A 21,787-nucleotide genomic window follows, 5' to 3' on the forward strand; every position below is an offset into this window, starting at 1 on the left:
ACTTGACCGCTGGTGCTCACTAGGTAGAAGATGGGGAGAGTCAGAGGACACTTCTCTATAAGGATGGTTGCTGCTGGTCCCGTGTGGTACCAGCCCGGAGAAGGGGAAAGAGGGGGGAGTTGATGCCTCACAGCTGCCACTCACCTGGAGCAGAGCGGGGGGTCCACGGAGGTCTGTCCTGCAGGGGACCCCCTCCTGGCTCCCTAACTAGACGGAGTGGTTTTCTCCTGGAGCTGTTGCTGTCTGCACTCAGAGTTCTAGGATTGGGGCTTCCCTGCAGCCTCAACTGTGGGTGGTGGTTGCTGTTGTTTGTTTAAGATCTCTACTCAACATAAAAATTATTCTAATTTTTAAAAATATTCATTAATACTGGATCCCTTATCCATTTGGAATTTGTTTATGTGCATCGTAGGTTGTAGAAATATTTTTATTTCCTCAAATCACGTAGTAAACTGTCAAGTCCGCTCCTTAAAATATTTGTTATTTTTCCTATGACTTGAAACACTTCTATTGCTCCGTATCTGACTTCCTTTCTGTCCTCTATTCTGCTGTCATTTTCCGTTTGTCAACTGCACTCCATGTCAAACTCTCTTAATTATGGTAGCTTTATTTGTTGGCACATCTGATTCTAGATGCCAATTTCTCTTAGACTTGAATTCTTCCCTGTAGGAATTTAAATCTATCTTTCTCATCGCTTTGGTCCTAGCTTCTCATAGTGTTGACGCATAGATGTTATCGCTAAATTACTGTCTCATTTTATCGACTTGCAACTCTGTTGCTCTGTTACTGTTCCAGTGGGCTACATACTTCAAAAATATATTCAACACCATAAATATTTACTGACTGTTTCCTGTATGCAACACTGTGTATGAGGAAGTATAGAGGATGCAAAGATTTTGTCCTTAAAGAACTTCCGGGGCAATGTGGTGAGCATACGTTCGTGTAAATAAGAGTAAACATATATATGAGACAATATCAAAAGTGATTTATAAGAAAAATGACAAATGTCAAAGGGAGAAACAAACAAGTTGTTTCTCTTGATCTCTGAAAAAAAAAGTTACTATATATATAAGGTATAGATATTTTGTGTTGCCATTTAGATTTGACTAGCTACACAAAGGACTGTAAAATAATGTAGATAAGTCCTTTGAAGAAGTCCCTTGACCAGAAATCCTAACCCCTACAGAGCTTTTGAGTCTTTGTGTCTTGTGGGACTCAGGAGTCTGCCACAGTTAGGGCAGAATCTTGTGTTCTGTTTTTTTCTACTTTCTTGCTTTCCGAAAGAGCTGTGGTTTGGAAGGACGAGTTTAGTAATGTCCTTATCTGCATATATCACTCATCATTCTAATTAGTAAGCGTTCTGACCAAAACCTAGTTTAACACAAATAATTTGTAGTTACTTCCCATGAATGGCTGTACCTGCCACCTGCAGACCTCTGTGCTTTTCTGTTCCCGTGGCAAGCCCGTGTGGTGACAGGGGTTCGGGTCAGCGTGTGGTAGGGGAGGAGGAAGTCCTGTGTCCGCAGTCACATATTAACAGCAATAAGAAAAAGAAACCATGATGGGAAAGTGATGAAACCTTTGGACTATAATGACCGAAGTATGTTGAGTATACCAAAATGGTATTTTAATACTTGGTGAGATGTGGTGGATCTTCCCATAGTATTGCTAGGAAACGTGGGCCTCCATCCCCTACTTCTCATTAGATGGTAACCAAGGATGTACATTGTACATCTCTGGAAGAAGATGTGCAAATATCTTTGGTATTATGCATTGATTTTCTTAATAGAAAATCACATGAAAATTCTGAACTCAGTCCTTTCACTTAAATGCTGTTCTGAGCAAATCATGAAACTGAACTCCTTTTTAAAATATACAGCATACATTTTTTTCTAAAATGTTAGGTGAACATTTGTATCGCTGACTTAGTCCTGGACCTATACTATGCATGTAATACAATTTTTAATTTAGGCCTTTATTTAATTATGAAAGAGCTGTTTTAGCTCCATTGGCTTATGTATGGAAACATACTGCTTTTTAAAAATATGTTTTTTTTTGCCTTCAGAAGGCAAGCATACTCTCTGAGGTCTACCCTGGGAACCTGGTGGGAGGTCACCTATCATTTGATGTGCACTGTGGTTTCCAGAGGATAGAAGCAATTGAGAACCCAGATTCCTGGAGCCCCAGCGCTGTGAGACAGAAGTGTGACCTCTGCTTTGCCTCTGAGCCATGTTGAAGTATCTTTCCATGCAGAGCAATGCCAGAGTGACTGTATCTCCTGTGCTTTGCCAAAGGTGACACTCTGGAGAGAGATAAAACCTGTTGTGCAGGCACGTTTGGCTTCACATTTAAACTAAATTTAGAATGAGAGCAACCCGTCACTTCCAGCAAAAATATTTTCACAGGAATCATGATAGATGGGCAATCTATTTCTAACCCTGCTCTTTTATGACTTGTCCCTAACTTCTTACCTCCCTTGGAACATATGTTTCCCAGGAATCAAAGAGAGCAATCTTGAATAGCATACAGCTGGGTGATACACATTGTTTATAAAGTTAGCTGCTAAAACCATATTTTTGAGAGAGAAAGAAACTGATGACAAAGATAGAATGCCATAGGAATATAACGCAACCGGCCATAAATAAAATAAAAAAGCCTTCTAAGTTGTCATCCTCTAAAAGCATTTAGTGAATTTCGTAAGAAAGTAAGGCTCAGTGATGTTCCCCTGAGCTGACGGGAATCCAGGGTGGGGTCGTGAAGGAGCAGGAGGGGGGAACAGAGTGGTAGAAGGCAGAGATGGAGAGAGAAATGGCAAAAATGAGCAAGAACGCAGCAAGTCTTAGTATATGTGATTGGGTACAGACACATACATTCTGGGTACTGTTTCCTTGGTAGTAATAGGATGGCTGTAGAATTAACCAAAAGTATTACTAAGGACAAGATTATACGTAAGTTAATTCTCAAATAGCAACACGAAGCCTAGTGGTAAAGCAAGAGAAGGCAATCTGTACGGGGGCTCCCAGGTCTTACTTGACACCTACCCCCTCTCCATCCTGGGTGCCAACTCTGTTCACGGCTGAGCCAGCAAAGGCGAGGGTGGGGCACTTGAATCTGAGATCCCTAAATGCACCTGAATCATTAATTAATACGTTTCAAAATTGGTCAGGGTTAACATTTGAGTAAATGACTTTCTGTAACATGCAGTTCGATTAGTTGATTTTAATACATCTTTCCCCAAGATTTTACCAAAATATGAGAATCCAAGGAAGGAAGGAATGAAGGTGAGGTGACATGAGCACAAAGCTCCAAGAGTGAAGCCAGCCTGCTCTCCATTCCTGAGAGCAGTGTGTCCACTGTGAGGCACGTGGGACTACTTCACAGCCACTGCCTACGACCTAACTGCCTGAAAAAATGCCTTGATCTAGTAATGAAATAGAACTGATCTGCCTGTTAGAAATACAGTGGGAAGATAATGACTTTCAATCCTCTCAGCTCCTGTGTATCCCATTAACTGGTCAGAGGGACCAGACTGGGGCAAGAGAAGTTTTCATCCCTGCACAACCAGAGGCTCACCAGAGGAACGGCGCTGGGGAGGGCAGACAGTCGGCTGTGCCTCTATGCTACGAGAAGGGAATTAGCCTGGGCCCGAGACCTATGAGGCCGCTGATCAAAGCCAAGGGCAGATGCCAATGTTGTATAGGTCCCTCCTGATTGAAGATAGGAAAAAGTAATGAAACCCAACACCATGGGGCTTAAAAGAATGTATTACAGAGAAAACTGGAGAGGGTAGGATCTGTATGACACAGAGGAAACACATTCCTATACAAGATTTCCTAGGGAGCCCATAGAAGATTTTAGAAAGCAATCTGACATCCTTGATAGGATGCTGGAGACAGCACGGTCCCGAGTTGAGAAGAAAAAGCCAGACTGTGGCAAAAATACAGATAGGAAGCAAAGATGAGTGAGCAGAGCGGTGTTGGCATGGTGATAACACAATTAAAGAGCCTACCTGGTGACCTGGCAGGGTCCTGAGGCCGGTGATAGTCCCCGGGAACTGGATGGTGAGAGTTGACTTGAAAACAAACAGAGCTTTGTCTTATGCTCAGATTTCTTTTTAATCACAATATTTGCTTTCATTTAAATTTACAATCACATCAAAAAGTCTCCTAGACTGTAACACTGATCTTGTTTAGCACAGTGTCCCCAGTGCGCCCAGGCCTAGGTGTTGAAGGAATCCTATAACTGTCTGTTGAACCGGTCACTGGATGATGATTTTACACCAATCAAAGTGGGACTGGTCAGCTCCAATCCCAGTGTTTATTAACTATGTGGCTTTGAGCAAATGACCTCTTTGTGCACCCAGTTTTCTCATTTGTTTAAAAAAAAAAAAAAAGGATTGTAACAATATCGTCTACATGTGAGGAGGTTTTTACAAGGGTGAGGCGTGTTCATCCTAACTCCTAGGACAGAGAAAATGTTAGCAACTGTCATTATATCAAAACAAGAGAGAGCCAGGTGTAAAAAGAAAGGCAATTTGATGTTCCAAGCAAAATAATGAAAGAAGTCTCACCTCCCTAGACAGGCTCTGGTAAGACAGTTACTTGGTTTTAGCAAATCTAAGCAACAGTACAAAATGGTAAAGGTTTCTAATAGAGATACAGTGATTTGCCAAAGGAGTTCAAAATTCTCCTTTGTGAACTTAAATGCCAGAATGAAAAGGACCAATAAATCCAAGTTTCAGGGCCAGTGGTGGTGACCCCAATATTTAATCCCTAGGAAACAGAGGTGGAAATATGAGGACAATGTTCTCTGACATGCAGTGCAATTTAAAAAAAGGTATCCAGCAACTGCAAATGGGCGAAATGATAACAGTGTGACCTTCAGTAGATGCTGCACATAGTCTAGGGGGCCCTCCTGCGGGTACTTGATTATATAAGGGATTATAAGAGGGTGTATGTTTAACTGACCAGTTTTTTTTTTAACAACTCTGCAGGAGTAGAGATGAACTTGTAGAAAACTGATAGCAAAGCAAGAGATTCTCGTCTACACTGATGCAAATAATTTGATCCCGTTGAGAACATACATCTAACTCAGATTCTCATCAAAAATTCCCTCAATTTGAACCAATTTTAATTTCTTACTGGCTCTCTTACTAAATAAGCTTTGACATGTATTCCCTCATCAATTAATCTTTGACCACATATTTATTTTATATTGGTATTAAAGTCACGTTTTAAAATTTGAAAAGTATACTTGATCAGCAATGAGAAAAGACTTTGGAAGCTACGCTTCTTACATGTAATAATTCTGCAAAATTATATAATGAGTTCTTACAGCCCTTTACATTTTACGATAGACATGCCTTTTATTGTAAACATGAGTCACATGGCTTTTCACTATCTGGTCTCTGTGTAATCTTTTACCTTCATCCCTCACTACTCCTGGCCTTCCTTCTAGCATCCCAGACATGTTGATGAGCCCATCCTTTGTCTCACCTTCTCCTATCTGTGTGTTTTCACCCACTGTGTCCTCTGTCAGACCAACCCCAGCAACCCTTGCCATGTGCACACAAACATACTTCTCCTGACGAACTCATACCCATCCTTCAGGTCTCAGGTGCTCCTTCTCCATTCCTGAGGACCTGGTTCATTCTGAATTTGTATCCCTATGGTTGAGACTTAATCAACTTTCTCTTCACCACTAGCCTTCATCATGCTGTGTTAGACTGCGTGCTCCTCCCCCGTGCACTGCAGAAAATCCCTGAGAAAAAGCAACGATTAATGGCTTTATTCATTACTGCATCCCTAGGTTTATTAGTTACCTATTGTTGCATAACAAATAACTGGAGATATAGCAGCTTTAAAAAACACATTTATTACTTCACAGTTTTTGTGGGTCAGAACTCTGACCATAGCTTAACTAGGTCCTCTACTTCAAAGGCATAATCAAGGTGTCAGTTGGGGCTGGAGTCTCATTAAAGGCTAAAATGGGGAAAAAGCGGCTTCCAAGCTCACATAATTGTTGACAGATTTCGGTTCCTCACTCTGTTGCTCTGTGGTTCTCGCCTGTGAGCCTCTCCCCCAAGGTTGCTTATTTCATCAAAGCCTGCAAACTGAGAGGACAACTTGAGAGGGTTTGTTAGCAAGATGGAAGTCACACTCTGAGGTTGCATCCTCATGAAAGGGACATCTCATTGTGTCCTTGGCTTCACGCAGGAAAGAATTCAAGTGCCATCCAAAGGAGAGTGAACGTAGGTTTATTCAGGGAGATACACCCATCGTAGACAGACTGTGGGCCATCCCAGAAGGCAGGAGAGGCCCCCACGAGATGGGATCATCTTGGATAGTGAGAGTGGCCTCAGGGGTGCCTGTGTGTTTTGCTTTTATGGGCTCAATAATTTCATATGCCAACAAGTGGGAAGTTCATTCCAACTATGTTGGGGAAAGGGCAGGGATTTCCAGGAATTGGGCCACTGCCCACTTTTTGGCCTTTTCTGGTTGGCCTCACAACTGTCATGGCACCTGTAGGTGTGTCATTTAGCATGCTAATATATTACAGTGAGTGTATAATGAGGTTCAAGTTCGACTGGTAGTCCCGTCCTCCACCATCTTGGGCCTGGTTGGTTCTAACCAGCTTATGTCCTATCCTCAACTGCTGTGTCACTCGTTTAGTGGTTGCACCCTGCTCCCTTCCCCCCTGTCTCATCACCACCTTTGCCATATTCTGTTAGGTAGATGCAAGCCATAGGTCCATCCACACTCAGAGAGAGATTACACAAGGTAGGCATGATTGAGGCCATCTTAGAGTCTGCCCGCCACAGTGGGGCCTGGAACTGTGCTAGCACATAATAGGTACTAAAACAATAGCTGCCAAAGGAATGGTTCACTCAACGAGCAGGTGATCTACCTAGATACAACCTTACAGAAATATGCAGAAACTCCCTTCCTTTGAACATAAGATAATAGATTTGTTTCAGTGTAGTCATGTTTTTTCTTCTGACTGAATTCTTCTCCTTTCATACTCATCACTGTTGTATATTAGTTTCCAATATTTTTTTATAAGACATAGCCAGTTAAGCTAAAAAGTAGGGATAGAAGAAGACAAAACAATAGAAATAAAAATAAATTAGTGAAAGCACTTTAAATATTTTAAAAATACACGTGTCCTATATTTTTTTCATATTTTGAATCTGCATCACACAAACATGTATCCAGAGCAATAAAAGCATTGCCAGAGCTGTATATAGAACCTTCCACTTAAATGATTTCATCATAGATTTTCCTCAGCCTCTTGGATTATGACTTTAATGGTATACACTAAAACTGCTTCACGTAGTAGAATTGACTTCATTGCGTTTTATAATAGGAAACAATTTTGACTTTCAATGGAAAAAATAAATGAAATAAGATAATATCATCCTTCAAATTTTGTCTAAACAGTAAGTCAGAATCGAGGAGTGATTCTATAATAAAAAAACACTATCGAATTCTGTTTAACTCCCTGTTTCTTCTATCAGACATCTGAACATTTCTTTCATCTCTTGTTTTTGGATTCCTCTACTGTAAGAGGAAGCACCAAATTAAGCTGAAGAGGGGATTACATAAATATACTTAATAATCCTTGCCGGATACACAGCACCTAATATTACAGAACAATATTCCTGGAGCATGCATCCACTGTTTCCGAGGATAAATAAACTCTTTTCAAAAGTGTATTGTATATGGGTTAATGTCTGTAAAGGTTAAAAACATCAAATTCTGAAATATCATGACCTGACATTAATGACCCAATAATAGGTTGACATTTGCAATTCTTTTTTGGGGGTAATAGCCCACCATATGCAAAGATCAGCTTCTACATTTAGCTGCTTATCTCAAAGGAAAAAATATGAGTAATAATAGTACAAGGGAGGTTAATACCAGGTACAGGCCGAGCACAGCTTTTATCAGTCCGTTTAGAAAATGAACTGAGAATTGCTGTCAACTTGATTGGGAAGGGGAAAGGGAGGAATGGACCCATATGGGAGGCATCACTCAGATTCCAGTGTGTGTGAGAAGGTTGTTTGCAAGGTTACCTGGGCTGATGCAAGGTAGAGCTGAAATTTGCATGTCAAAGCTTTGTTCCTTTTGTAACAAAGTGCCACACAAATCATTGGCCCTGGGGTTTAAGTTTCACAGATGTCTAAGCTCATTTAAAAATTAAAGTGCAATAATTTGTGATCTACAGCGCACCTAATCATTCTGATTTTTCCAAAATGTTTTGTTTTGCCATAATGCTCTGTTCTGACCATCTGAAATTCTAATTTTTCATCGGGTATCTCAGTTTTTCCTTTGAAAGCTAATGTATTCTTTGACAAGAAAATTTTTCTTTGGGGCCATTGTGTTACCACAATTAAAAGATTCTTAAAAAACCCACAATACTTACTCATATTTGAAATCACAATAAAAAATAACTCAACATTTAAGCTGACAATTACATTTTCCTGGGCTTTTAGGAAAAAAAAAAAATGTGACTCATGGATGCTAATTCTGTGTTCTTGTTACTTAACATTATTTCAAATACCTTCCAGTTTTCAGAACACATTGCAAGGAACATTTGCACTATATTTTGGTCTATGAATTATTTCATCAAATTAGTGGCTTTATGTTACTAGAAAATATCCTAAGATGTAATGATCCAATAGACTTGTAATGACTCACTATAGATTATGTTTATTACCACTGCCATAAGTTAACATCTTTTCTCAGTAGACATGAAAGCATTATGTGATAAAATTTTAGTTTAGAGTTCACAGAAAATAATTAAAAATGATGGAGCAAGTAGAATTTTACTTACCCGGACTAGATGTATATTTGCAGCATTATTTCAGTACACTGAAAATATGAAGAGTAAACATTGGTCTTTTTCACTTTACATTAAACGTATAGGAAATGCTAAAGAAACATTCTGGTGCACACAGCATTGGGATTAGTCTCAACTATGAGTGATGGATTCAGTGTTTCAACTTTTGCCCTTATTATTAAAATAAACAGCATAGAAACAATATCACAACTCGGTTTTGTATTTTTCACAACACTAGATTTTTTCAAGAGTGTAGAGAACGGACATGCACCATGGCTCTGGAAATACTTAACAGCTTGAGTGTCCTTGGGCAGTGGAGAGGAAGGGAAAGTCAGTGACTGCGCTGAGATTTCTTGGGGGGAAACAGAATGAAATTTAAGTTGTGTCACCGGTCAAATAAGTTATTTCCTGTATGTTCTAAAGAAACAAGAATTAGACTAGGATTATTTTATAAGAAACACACTTGTGTTTCTATTTGATGCCTAATTATAGCTGCAAGCTGTGTTCAAGAATGATCAAAGATTAAGATGGCATATGGTCAGTAAGAGCACAATATTATACATCACTTACTATTTTGCCCAAATGCTGAAAATATCTCTCCAAGTTCCAGAACACATGTGAATTAATGATTAATCATCTCCTGGTGCTAACAACACTTAATAAAACACTTTAAGAATACATGAAAATTCAGTGCTAAGATTTTATTGATTTATTTATTTTTTGCAGTTAATGTTGGCTACTGTAAAATTAAATGGTCAAGAATTTTTATGTTCAAAAACTACCTCAGATGCAAAATTTGGATCATAAAAATGACATTGCAGACACCTTTTCTCTGTTTCTCTATATGTGAAGAAATACTCATTCAATAGGTAGTCTATGAACATCTGTTACATAAATTATATTGATACAAAGAAGATAATACTGACCTCTAGCTTCATGGTATTTAGACACTAAAAACAGTCCCATATTCTTATTTTTAGTATATCTCTAAATACTACTTGATTAAAACTAATAACATGTAGAATAAACAAATGGATGCTGAATAAAAATGACACATTTTTATTTTAGAAAGAAACTGGAATTTCGGGATACACCTATCTAGATTGAGCCCAAAGATCCTAGCGCTCTCAAAAAATGGACAAAGGCAAATATTATACTTCTAATTTTTAAAATATAAAAGTATTACATTTTTGTAGATTGAGATTTTTCTATGTAAAGAATCATGTCATCTGCAAACATGCTTTTACTTCCCATTGTGGGTGCCTTTTATCTATTTTCCTTTGTCTGATTACTCTGGATAGGACGTCAAGTGCACTGTTAAGTGTTGGTGGCGAAAGGGGGAATCTTTGTCAGGTTCCTAAGCTTAGAGACTGAGCTTTCAGTCCTTCACTATTGGATGTGCTGTGAGTTTGTCATGACAGGGTATTGAATTTTCCCAGTTGCCTTTTTTGTGCCTACTACATTGGTTTATTTTCTTAAATAGAAACATCCTTGCATTCCTGGGATAAATCCTCCTTGGTCATAGTGTATAATCTATTAAATGTGTTGCTGGATTTGGTTTTCTAGGATTTAGAACATTTCGTGTCTGTCTCTATAAAGAATATTGGTCTGTAGCTCTTTTTTTTTTTTTTTTATTGTGGTGTCTATGTCTGACTTTCATATCTGTGTAATTCTGGCCTTGTGGAATGTCATAGGAAGTATTTCCTGTGTTGTATTTCTTAGAAAAGTTTGAGTTGAGTAGAGTTGGTTTTAATTATTTAACAGTTTGGTAGAATTCACCAGTGAAGCCACCTAGTCCTGGACTTCTTTGTCGGTAGGTTGATCATTGATTCAATATCCTTATTCATTACATGTGTTTTGTGTGTATGTGAGCCAGAGTTGGTGATCTGTATGTTTCTAAGAATTTACCCATTTTGTCTAGATTATCTAATGTATTGTCAATATGATTGTTGATGGTATTTTCTTATAAGCCTTCGAATTTCTGTAAATTTGGTTAGTAGTGTCCTGACCTTTATTTCTGATTTTAATTAGTTGTGTGTTCTTTTTTTCTTATTCAGTCTAACTAAAGGTTCTTCAATTGTGTTGATGCTTTCAAAGAACCAGCATTGGTTTGTATACATTCCCTGTTGTCCTATTCTTTGACTTAGCACTTTTTAAATTCTGTGTCCTCTCTGCTTGCTCTGGGATTAGTTTACTCTTCATCTTCTGATTCCTTAAGGTACAAAGTTAGATCATCAGTGTGAGGTCTGTCTTTTTAAATGTAGTCATTTACAGCTGCAGATTTCCTTTTTAGCATTGCTTTTGTGTCATTCCGGAAGTTTTGATATGACGTGTTTTTTTATCTCAAAGTATTTTCAAATTTTCCTAATTGTGTCATCCTTGACATCATGAGCTGTTTTGTGTTTCCCCAAAATTCATATGTTGAAGTCCATAACCCCAGTACCTTATGATGATACTAAGTTTAGAGACTGGGCCTTTAATGAGGTAATTAAGATAAACTGAGATCTTTTGGGTGTTCTATAATCCAACATGACTGGTGTCCTTATAAGAGTATATTAGGGCACCAACACACATACAGGGAATGTCATGTGAAGACAGAGAGGCCCTCAGAAGAAACCAATTCTGTTATCATCTTAGACTGTTAGTCTCCAGAAATGGGAGAAAGTAAATTGTTTAAGTCATCCAGTCTCTGGTACTTTGTCCTGGAATCCTGTCATGGAATCCCTAATAATGCAATACACACCCATTATCTCTTTAGGAGTGTATTGTCTAATTTCCACATGTCTTTGAATTTTCTAGTTTTCTTGCAGTTACTGCTTCAGTTCATTGTGGTCAGTAGAGGTACTTTGTATAAATTCAATCTTGTTTAAATACAAGAGTTGCTTTATGGCCTAAACAGATGGTCTGTTCTGGAGAATGTTCCATGTACACTTGAAGAATGTGTACTCTGTTGTGTTGAGTGTTGTGTATGGGTCAGTTAGAACTAGTTGGTTTATAGTGCTTTTCAAGTCTTTTTTTCATTATTGCTCTTCTGTCTAGCTGCTCTATCCATTCCATTGTTGAAGGTGGGGTATTACTGTAGAACTGTCTGTGTCATCTTTGAATTTTTGTCAATGTATGCCTTATATTTTGAGGCTCTCTTATTTCCTGTATATAAGTTTTAATTGTTTCATCTTCTTGAGGAATTGGTATTTTGAATAAAATAGCCTACTGCCTTCTGATCTCCATAGTTTCTGATGATAAATTTGCTGTCAGTATTACTTAAAGTCCCTTGTACATGGTGAATCACTTCTTTCTTGGCACTTTCAAGATTTTCTCTTTGGATTTGGCTTCTAACAGTTTGATGCGTTTGATTCTTGAACAACTTGGAAGTTAGGGGTGCCAACCCTTTACACGGTGGAAAATACTTATATAAATTTTACTGTCAGTCTTCCATATCTACGGTTCCACATCCATGAACTCAACCACAGATTGTGTAGTACTGTAGTATGTATTTATTTAAAAAAAAAAATCCATGTAGAATTGGACCTGTGCATTTCAAACCCATGTAGTTCAAGGATCAAGTGTCATTTGTTTGTGTGGATCTCTGAATGCTTGATATCTTTCATAACATTTGCAAAGTTTTCAGCCATTATTTCTTCAAACATAATTTATTTTGTAAAAAAAAAAAAAACCAAAAAACAGAAATGGAGGTCAGAATTGTATGAATTAGCCCTACTAAAATGTTCTATTTCTTTACCACATATGCCACAATGCTTTTATTAATAATAATGGCTCTAATAACAATTAACATTTTGCTATATACCAGAAACTGTTAATATCCTTTCATAGTATCTCAAAAAAATAATCAGTGAACCTGTGAGACTTAGTATGCTTCACCATGAGCTCTCCCCATTGTAAATTTTATCAGCTTAAAAAGGATGTAGGGATGCTGATATAAAAAACATCACCCTCCTCTCTTTTTCTCTTATTACTAATATTTTTTAAATAGCAGTATAATGCATTCTTCTGGACACACTTTTCAGAAAGCTCATGAGGTGACTAAAGATGCTGTAGAAGAGTTCTCAAAGCTACCTATAAGTTATCCACTTACATTTTATTGCCATGAGCCTTATATTTCTTTTAAATTGTTACAAAAGAAATACAGGAACTATAAACCAGGTTAAAGTACCCACGTAGATCCTTGTACACACACACCCTATGATACAGAATCATATTAAATATTTCTTAAAGTAGCAGTTAGAGTATATATGTCTGATAATACTGTGAAATTTAAGGTAATAATACTTTGGAAGTGTCTGTTACACTTTCATTAAATCAAAGCTTAAAGTATGTAGTAATTGGTAGCTGATTATGCAACATGTGTTTGCCCATTGGTATAAAAATAAAGTTAATAACTTCATAAGCAATCTAGGCCTCCATTGCAATCTAATTTCTATGAGGTAATGCATTTAAATTACATTATTTTGACTTATAACACTTTCCCATGAGTGTAAATCATAATTAATTTGACAATCCCTTTATTTTTGCATACTTGCTGATTAAAACAAATTCTAGTAAAATTTTTGAATAATACAGAAGATATAAATAAGTTGTAAATCTGAAATTGGAAATCTCTTAATTTCGATAGTGACAATTTCATGTTTTTTGTTTTCTAGTGTTTTAAGTTATGGAATTATAAATAATGTTTTTAATGAAAATATAAAAAATTGAAATATAAGTGATGTATATCACTCCAACTCTTAAAATATCCTACAATATTTTTTCTTTGTCCCACGACCTATGACAAGGATCTTTATAAACATCTATTTTAAAAGCCATAGTTGAGAACGTCAAAGCATCCCATATGATAAACCGTGGGTTATCTTAAACAATTTCTGAGGTAATGAAACTCTCTTGGTAGCAGCTTATGTACTTAAGAGCAAGTTTGTTGGTTCATTAACTGTTCAAAGAAAGGTGAAACACTCGGGTGATTATCCAACCTCCAAAAAAGGAGTGACTATGAATAATGACTGTAATTAACATTCAAACTTATAAATGTCAATTTCCAGTATTGACATTTCCTTTTAAATAAAAGTACTAAAATCTCTGAGAAAAATCCTACCAATTACAGCACATTCCTTTTATAACAGTTACTTTTCATAGAGAGTAAAAACCATATTTAATAAATATAGCATAAAATTTTTATGAAGTAGAGATTGTCTTTTTGGTTTTCAGAAGATGATCTTTAACCATAACTGGTTATTTCTGAAACCTGAAACAAAGTGAAAAGATTACTATTTCAGTTTAAAAATTCAAGTGACCACTTGTGTTTTTATCTTTTATAACTAAAATTATGTGCACATTTAATTTACTAAGAAATCATTAGTAATACTTGTTTTAAAGTGGGTTTTATGGCAGAATATGGGTCTTTTATCTAAGTATTGCGTACATTGTAGAAACTTCTAAGCTGTTAGTATATGATTATGTTGTATCATTTGTATGTTATGCAAATTATATAGTCAGCCTGAGGCTTGTGAAAAAGCTGGTCTGTGAAATTGATGTTCTGCAAGGAGTGTTCCTCATTTAATTTGCCCACCCTGGAACCAGATTTTTATAGTGTGATAACAGATTTGTTGTAACAATACCTGGAAGGGTTGTTTTTTAAAATCAAATTCTTTCTGAAAACAATTGATTAATCCCTCACAAAGCAATGAAACTATATTCAATTGAGTTTGAAGCCACATGAAGCTAAATTTCCTTAGTCTTTCCTGAAGACTGGTTTTTTTGGAAGCACACTTCTTACTTGCAGATGACTGCAAGCTTTGGATTACATTCTAGAATGTTGTTTTGAGAGGATATGAGACAGTAGTGGGGAAATCAGACCACGTAGGAAGAGCACTATGATTACTGAAGACCTTCGCCCATGACACGTTGCAACAATTTCCCTGATTTTCTTTAATTCCTCTAGAGCATAGAGTCCTCTCCTCTTCATTCTTCTGTTGAAGAACTATTGCTTTAGCTATTAAACTTTAGCTGCAATAGAGTCACCTGGGGAATCTACTGTCAGATAAAATTTGCATCAGCAAGGGCAATGTCCTGATGTGAAGATCCAGGTCCTCTTCGCTGAAACTGGAGAAGAGATGGATTTCTGACTAATAGGGTTGCTGTTACAGTTTCAATGACAATAAAGACAAAGTCTGCTATTCTTCTACTGAAGTAGCGTAGCAGAAAAAAGCTACCATGAAAGAAAGGGAGCGAGTACACTAAAAACAGTCCATGTAATAAGATAAACTTACCTGGAATGAAAGCCTCTTTTGTCTTAGAGAAAATACTGGAACTCGGGACACTATGGGTTCTTCTATGCATACCAAGTTAGTATTAATTCCTGATGGCTTCAGTTTTCCCAGAGTGGTAGATCATGGAACCATCTTCTAGACATAAGTCAAGAATGGGTTTAAAAGGTCTGGAAAGATGGAAGCTGAAAATGGGAGAATTGGCTGTGCTGAGACCTGTACAAAGGTGTCTTGTGTCTGGTTAAATGTGTAAACTATGCTGATACGTAGATAGGCACTAGAATATATTACGGTACAGTAATAAGAAAAAATTTAGAAAACTTGGTTGCTTACAAAATTCTGAATCTTCATTTACTAACATTCTGGCTTAGTATATGCTGCTTAACTGACTCATGAGTGAGTTTATTCATTTCCAAAGTGAGTATAATACATTTTCTATTTTATCAGGTTGTTTTAAGGATTGTATATCAAAAAAGCCACAATTCTGTATTCTATAAATTTATAAAGTTCCAAGAGTCTTAGATTTTATTTCTGTGAATGTGGTTACACTGTAAATGGATTCATCCTAACTTACTCTTCAGGCTGTTGAATGTATATAATGCAATGGTGGAGTAGATCTATCATGTAGAGATATACATGAATTTTGGATATAAATACATGTAGATAGATAGCTTTACATTTATATAATTATGTAAGCATAAATATCTATGTGGTATCATACATATCTATAATATATAGACATAAATATAGTATTAATCTATAGATGTAGATTATATGAATTTTCATATAGATAGATACATATGAATAAATAATGAATTTTGGTCCCTGGACAATAAATAGTATTCCAAACATTAGTCTTTCATTTAAAACATTGTAAATACAATGTTGATACTAATTTTCTGCACTTTAATTAATGTTGTACTTAATATTTTTTCTATTACATTGTTTGAGGACTGTTAGGCAATATAATGCCTATAGGGAAAGGTACATAGTACTGCAATTGTTGACATAGATTTTTTTAAGTGCTTCTATGTACACGAATTAAATGATCTCAGTATAATTAGTATAGAGGAAATTATGAAATTGAATGGTGCCCTTGGACATAACCCAAATGCAAACCTCATTTTGTTACAGTAGTTTGCTTTAAAGGAAAGAAAGTAACAAACCAAGAATCAAAAGACTCACGTTTTAAACAGAGTACTGTGTTTATTTTCATTCTACCTTTTGTATAAGTAAGTTCTCTGTTGACTATCCATTTCTATAAAATGACTACATTTCTATATAAGAAACTCTGTTAAGTTTTATCATGATTATGATAACGTCTGTCACTTTTTCTGGTGGAGGAGAATAGTTGATGACATTATTTTGTCAGCATTTTATGATAAAATTTGGCCAACTGCTTATTTATGCTAAATAACATCACTTGGACTATTACCTCTATTTTTTTAATCCAAACATATTTATTCCCTGGAGAATTACAGCCATTAGACAAAAAAACCCATTAACTATCTCCTTAAGATCTCAGGCTCATCTTTTGAATATTCTCCTTGCAATAAAACCCTCCCTCCTAAAAGCTCTTGGGGAAGATCAAAGTGCTGGGAAGTAGGTTTCTCCTACTCATTCTTCTACTTTTTTCCATTTCAAACCATTCCTGTTATGCACTCTTCCTTTTCCACTTACAATCTAGACTTCATCTGCATCGTTTCCCTTTGTAACCAGTGCTTTTTATTTATTTATTTTTTTGTTTCCCCTCCATTATTATTCTTTCTTTCCTCTGGTTCTTTTTCTTCCTTTCCTAGTTTTGAAGTATACAGATGTTAGAACAGGTCTTAGAGAGAAGAGGGTTGGAAAAATCCAGTACAGAGCTGTGGGGGTTTGGAGACAACAGTGATTGGGATCATGTTTGATCCTTCTTTTCAAGAAAGGCAAACACCGCAGTAGAGTCCCAGTGACCATATAAAGGATGCTTGAGAATTATACTTGTTAAAGACAAGTCACTATAACCAATAAAATTCAACGTTCAGAAATTAAAAGCAGCTGCAGAATATCTAGTTCTGAAGCAGTTCAAAGAATTCAAGCATGTGGTGCGGGAATAAGCAGATAATTGGATTCCAAACAGAGAGGTCAGCACTTGAAGAATGTTGGAATTAATATTGAAAATGTAAGGAATATGAATCTAGATGACCAGGTAGAATTGCCGTCATGGAGACAGACTTTTACAGACAATCAGGGAGGAGGGTGGAAACCAAGACTTTATATATCTTCACAACAATGAAAAAAGTGCAAATAGAAGACTCTAAATGTCTTAGGGTATCTTCTAGGTGTGTTCCTCTACTAGCTTCTATATATGTTCCATGCTATTATTTACTCTTGAGATACAGTGAATATACACCAACTAAGAATAACGTATGGCCTCATGATCTCTGTAGACACTGAACCTTGTATCTTGTAGAAGTTACTCTTGCCCCAGGTACTGGGCTTACCAAAAATTTAATGCATAGGATTGATGTAACCATCTACTTTCAACTTAAATTACTTCTTGGAACCCAGATTTTGGAAAGTAATAAATAGGTAGACATTCTTACCATCTTTATAGTAATTCTAGTTAATGTGTATTGTGAAGAGAATTAACTCCAACACATTCTTTGAATGGTCAGAGGTAATTATTTAAAATAATCTCTCAAGTATGTATCTTAAATGTGCACATTTAAGCTTATGATTTTTCTAACTTATTAATGATATTCCTTTAAATACATTTTAAGACAGATTATACATTTGTGTTGTAACTCTAATTTGCTTCTTTTTAAATTTTGATTTATTTTCCCCACTGAACTTACACTGAAATGAATTGACAGTAGGATATGGCTCATGATCTCAGAAATCAATTTTCCATAGTTGAGATCCATTTTAATGCCCCTTAAAAGGATGTGAAATGAATATAGCCATAATCATTTTCTCAAAGGAGTATATCTAAACATAATTTACTTTCAAAGATTTAAAAAAATTCTGTTAAGTGATGTAACTGTAGTTATCAGAATAACTTTGTATTACTCATTGCTCATATCCAACTATTCATGCCAAAGAAGTACCATTGTGATCTGTATCTGCCAAAGCTACCTTCAGTCACATAAAGGGCAAACACGTATCACCATCCTTTCAAAACAGAGGTTATTTGAGTCTCAAAATATGTTCAGAAAAGAGGTGAGAATTATTAAAATCATGCATCATCTGAGTCCAATTAATCTATTTTTTTTTTTTTTTTGCATAGGTAGAGATGTATAGAATCTGAGGATAAAATCCCAGTTAACCTAACATTAAGACACTCAGTCAACAAAAATGTTTTTTCGTATACATCGAAAAGTAAGATGTCTGTCTGTTAGTCTTTTCCTTCAGTACATTGCGCTGACTGAATCTCCGGGTCCTTTGCATTTTATTCCCTTCTCATAGCACCATCATGGAAATAGCATCATGGGTCAGGAAGCTAAATCGTCAAGATTTTAAAACCAACTACATTTCATTTCAAAAAATATCATGAATGAGTATCTTTCCAAAGCAAGTATTTTAAGTCTGTCAATAAGTTTATGTCCATACTCTTTCTAAGAATATATTCACTCATTATATTTATTCTTCTCTTCACAATCAGCTATTAAGCACCTATTTTGTGTAGGAGTCTGAGATGTATTTGATGATATTTGATAGAAGATCCAAAAATCGCTGGTTGGCCCCAAGACTTCAGATTCCTAGTCCACTACTTGCCCCGCCAAGCTTTAGCCTGCCCATGGAGAGTGGCTGAAGTCCTGAGATTGAGTGAAGGACTTGGGAAATGGCGTTTAGGGTAGAGGAACAGGCGTAGCACATGGCGTAAGAAGGGCAAAGTTCAGAAGACTGTTTCGAAAGGGGGTCCTGTTGGTATTTAAAGTGATACAGAGAGATGGGAAAGTATGTGGACTGAGGAGGAGAGCAAATGAATGGCCTTATCCATTAAGTCCAGCTGTGATTTTTAAAAGATGGTTTCAATTGAGCAGTGAGATTGGAAACTAGATTGCAAGATGCTGTAGACTAAATGAGCAGTAAAAAAGTTAATGAAGTGTGAATAGACCAATGTCTCTCAAAACTTTGGAATCTTTTTTTTTCTACCAAGGTGGAAGTCCAGATTTTTTACTTTGTTTTTTAAGTGAGATCCTGTGTGAAGCCCTGAGACTGGTAAGAAGTAGAACTTTTATTTCGCCACCTCGTCCACCCTGCTCCATTAGCCTGGAAGTCTCAGATATAGTATCTATGGAAGAAAACTTGAAAATGAAAAGCAGTCCATGACTTTGAGATGTCTAAGAAGGAAAGAAATAGGGGAGAAAGGAGCACAAAGGGAGATGCATAGGAACATGCTGAACTGGAAACAGCAGGAGAGCTTCAAGGATCCTTAGAGACGAGAAAATGTATTCAGACAAGAGAAGGCTTCATGTGGGTGGCGGTCTAGTGGAGACTAGCCAGATGTCTGTCTTCTCTTAGCCTTTCTTCTCTCTAGGATGGGTGTGTGTGTGTGTGTGTGTGTACACGTGCACTAGAAAATAGGCTGTTAATGTGAAGTTAAATGCCTTGCCCCTATTTTTGTCACCATCTAGGGATAAAGATTTGCAACAAGTATATACTGTCAGTGTGTGTGGGGCTACATTTAAATGGTTAGGCAGAGAGTGACAGCTGAAAATTTACTTTAAATCATTAACTCTTACTGAAACATATTGTTTGTATAGTTCTTTCTCAAGGTAATGACTGAGGGGTCCAAGAAGTACAGTGCTGAGGCTAAAAGGATGGTCTGTGGAATCAGAAAAACCAGGGTCTGATGCCTCGGATTTCAAGTTACAATTGACCATTGAGCAACAGCGGTTGGACAGTGAGGGCCCACTTATAAGCACATGTTTTTTTTGACGGTAGATACTACAACACTACCCCATCTGTGGTTGGATGCAGAACCTCAGATATAGAGGACCTGCAGATACAGAGGGCCGATTGTATGTTATGTGTGGTTTTCAGCTTCGCAGAGTCAATGCCCCTAATCCCCACGTTGTTAAAAATGTCAGTTGTATTTTTTTCGCATAGTCGTTACTTTTATGTACCAGAGTGGTACTTTTTCTTTAAGGATGAACATACTTTGACACGTCATAATCACCCAAGTCCACAGTTCACCTTAGTTTGGACAAAAGCATGATGACATAGAACTCCATCATTATAATGTCATACAAAGTATTTCCACTGCTCTAAAAAGCTTCACTACTCCAGAATGGCATATGGAGTCTCTCTTTTCCCTTGAAAAAAGAGGTTCAAAGCCTTCAGGTCCACAAGACCACTCACGGCCCACCCATGCATGGACCAGGTGGCAAATTCTCCTAGTAAATACTGTGGCTTTTCTCCCAGTATGGAGCCCTGTCCCACCGTTCCTGCCCAGCAGCCATGTGTAGGGGGACACATGTAGGGTAGGAAGGCCCCAAGTTTTGTGCCCCTCATCACAGTGAACCCAGATTGCCGTTGGGTGTGTTGTAAACAGAGGAGCTGTTTCTTTAGTCCCTCTGCTCTGAGCACATCCCAAGGGCAATTGTATTTTTTAACCTAGGCTAAAATAATTTAACCTTGCAGACTTTGTTTTCCTTATTTGTACAGTGAAAGTTAAAAAAAAAAAACAAAACAAAAAACTCAAGAGTTGGTCAGAATTAAATAACTGACACTGGGAAAGAGCTTGCCCTGGGGCTGGCACACAGATTGTTCAGTCAGCATAACTGTTACTATCATCAGGGAGGCTGGGGGAAGCCATGCTGAGGAGTGGCATTTTAGTTTTATTTGATATGTACTTGTTTCAGATATACTGCACTAATTCTTCACTATTACTAGTTTACACGTACTGAACACTTTTCTATGGAGCTCAAAAGACGTGAGAGCACTGGCTGCTCTCAAAGAACACATTCCATTTGGGGAAATAAAACATGAATGTACAATAACTAAAATTTCTTGCACAACGTATGTGAAAGGTGCAGATCATCTTTACAAATGGAGACTGAGGATCCTTGTTTGAAGAATTCAATGAGGTTCTCTGACACAGCATGAACATCTCATATTTGGTGATCTTTCCTAATTTCCATTGTAGATGGCTGATTGAATTACATAAAGATTTGGAAAAACAGATTCAGTAGGAGCTTCTGGTATCAACTTTGGGAAGGGTTCTTCAGTTTCTTAATAATCCTCCCATATCCTTTCTGTGTCTCTTCTTTCTTAGCACAAAGCAAGTTATGGTTCAATTGGCTTTCTGTCTGCTTAATAAATATTGATAGATTGGATGCATTCGTGCATGGCCACATGTGATCCGTTTTGTCTTTAAAGGTACAGTCATTATGCAGGGAGGTTGCAATTTATTTACTCCTCATTCATTCTCTCATATTTCAGGAGGAATCATTATGCAAATACTGAACACATTCGTGAAATGAAAAGGGGGAAAAATAAACTAGCTTCTTAGTAGTTGTTGAAAGCAGTCTAGCATCCACAGCAGAATGAAATGAACATAGACCTTATTGTGTACATTGTAAAAGTATATATATTTTGAGATAATAGGAAAAGGTAATTGAAGGTAAAATGGGCAATTTTCTGACCATAAGAGCTGCAGTGTGCTGCAATGATTGAAGAAACAG

At 36.9% G+C, this 21,787-nt stretch overlaps 1 protein-coding gene and 1 non-coding gene across 3 annotated transcripts in view; one reads left to right on the top strand and one right to left on the bottom strand.

The window, feature by feature from the left end:
- The window catches only part of GPC5 (glypican 5), a 1,166,213-nt gene that overhangs the window by 717,312 nt on the left and 427,114 nt on the right, over positions 1-21,787 (top strand). The gene's annotated exons all lie outside the window — the stretch shown is intronic.
- LOC123618256 (small nucleolar RNA SNORA11) lies at positions 20,562-20,695 on the bottom strand. The gene has a single exon (XR_006726674.2). It is a non-coding gene; the product is annotated as a small nucleolar RNA SNORA11 (small nucleolar RNA).

The sequence above is a fragment of the Camelus bactrianus genome, chromosome 14, assembly GCF_048773025.1.
Source record: "Camelus bactrianus isolate YW-2024 breed Bactrian camel chromosome 14, ASM4877302v1, whole genome shotgun sequence".
Lineage (NCBI taxonomy): Eukaryota > Metazoa > Chordata > Mammalia > Artiodactyla > Camelidae > Camelus > Camelus bactrianus.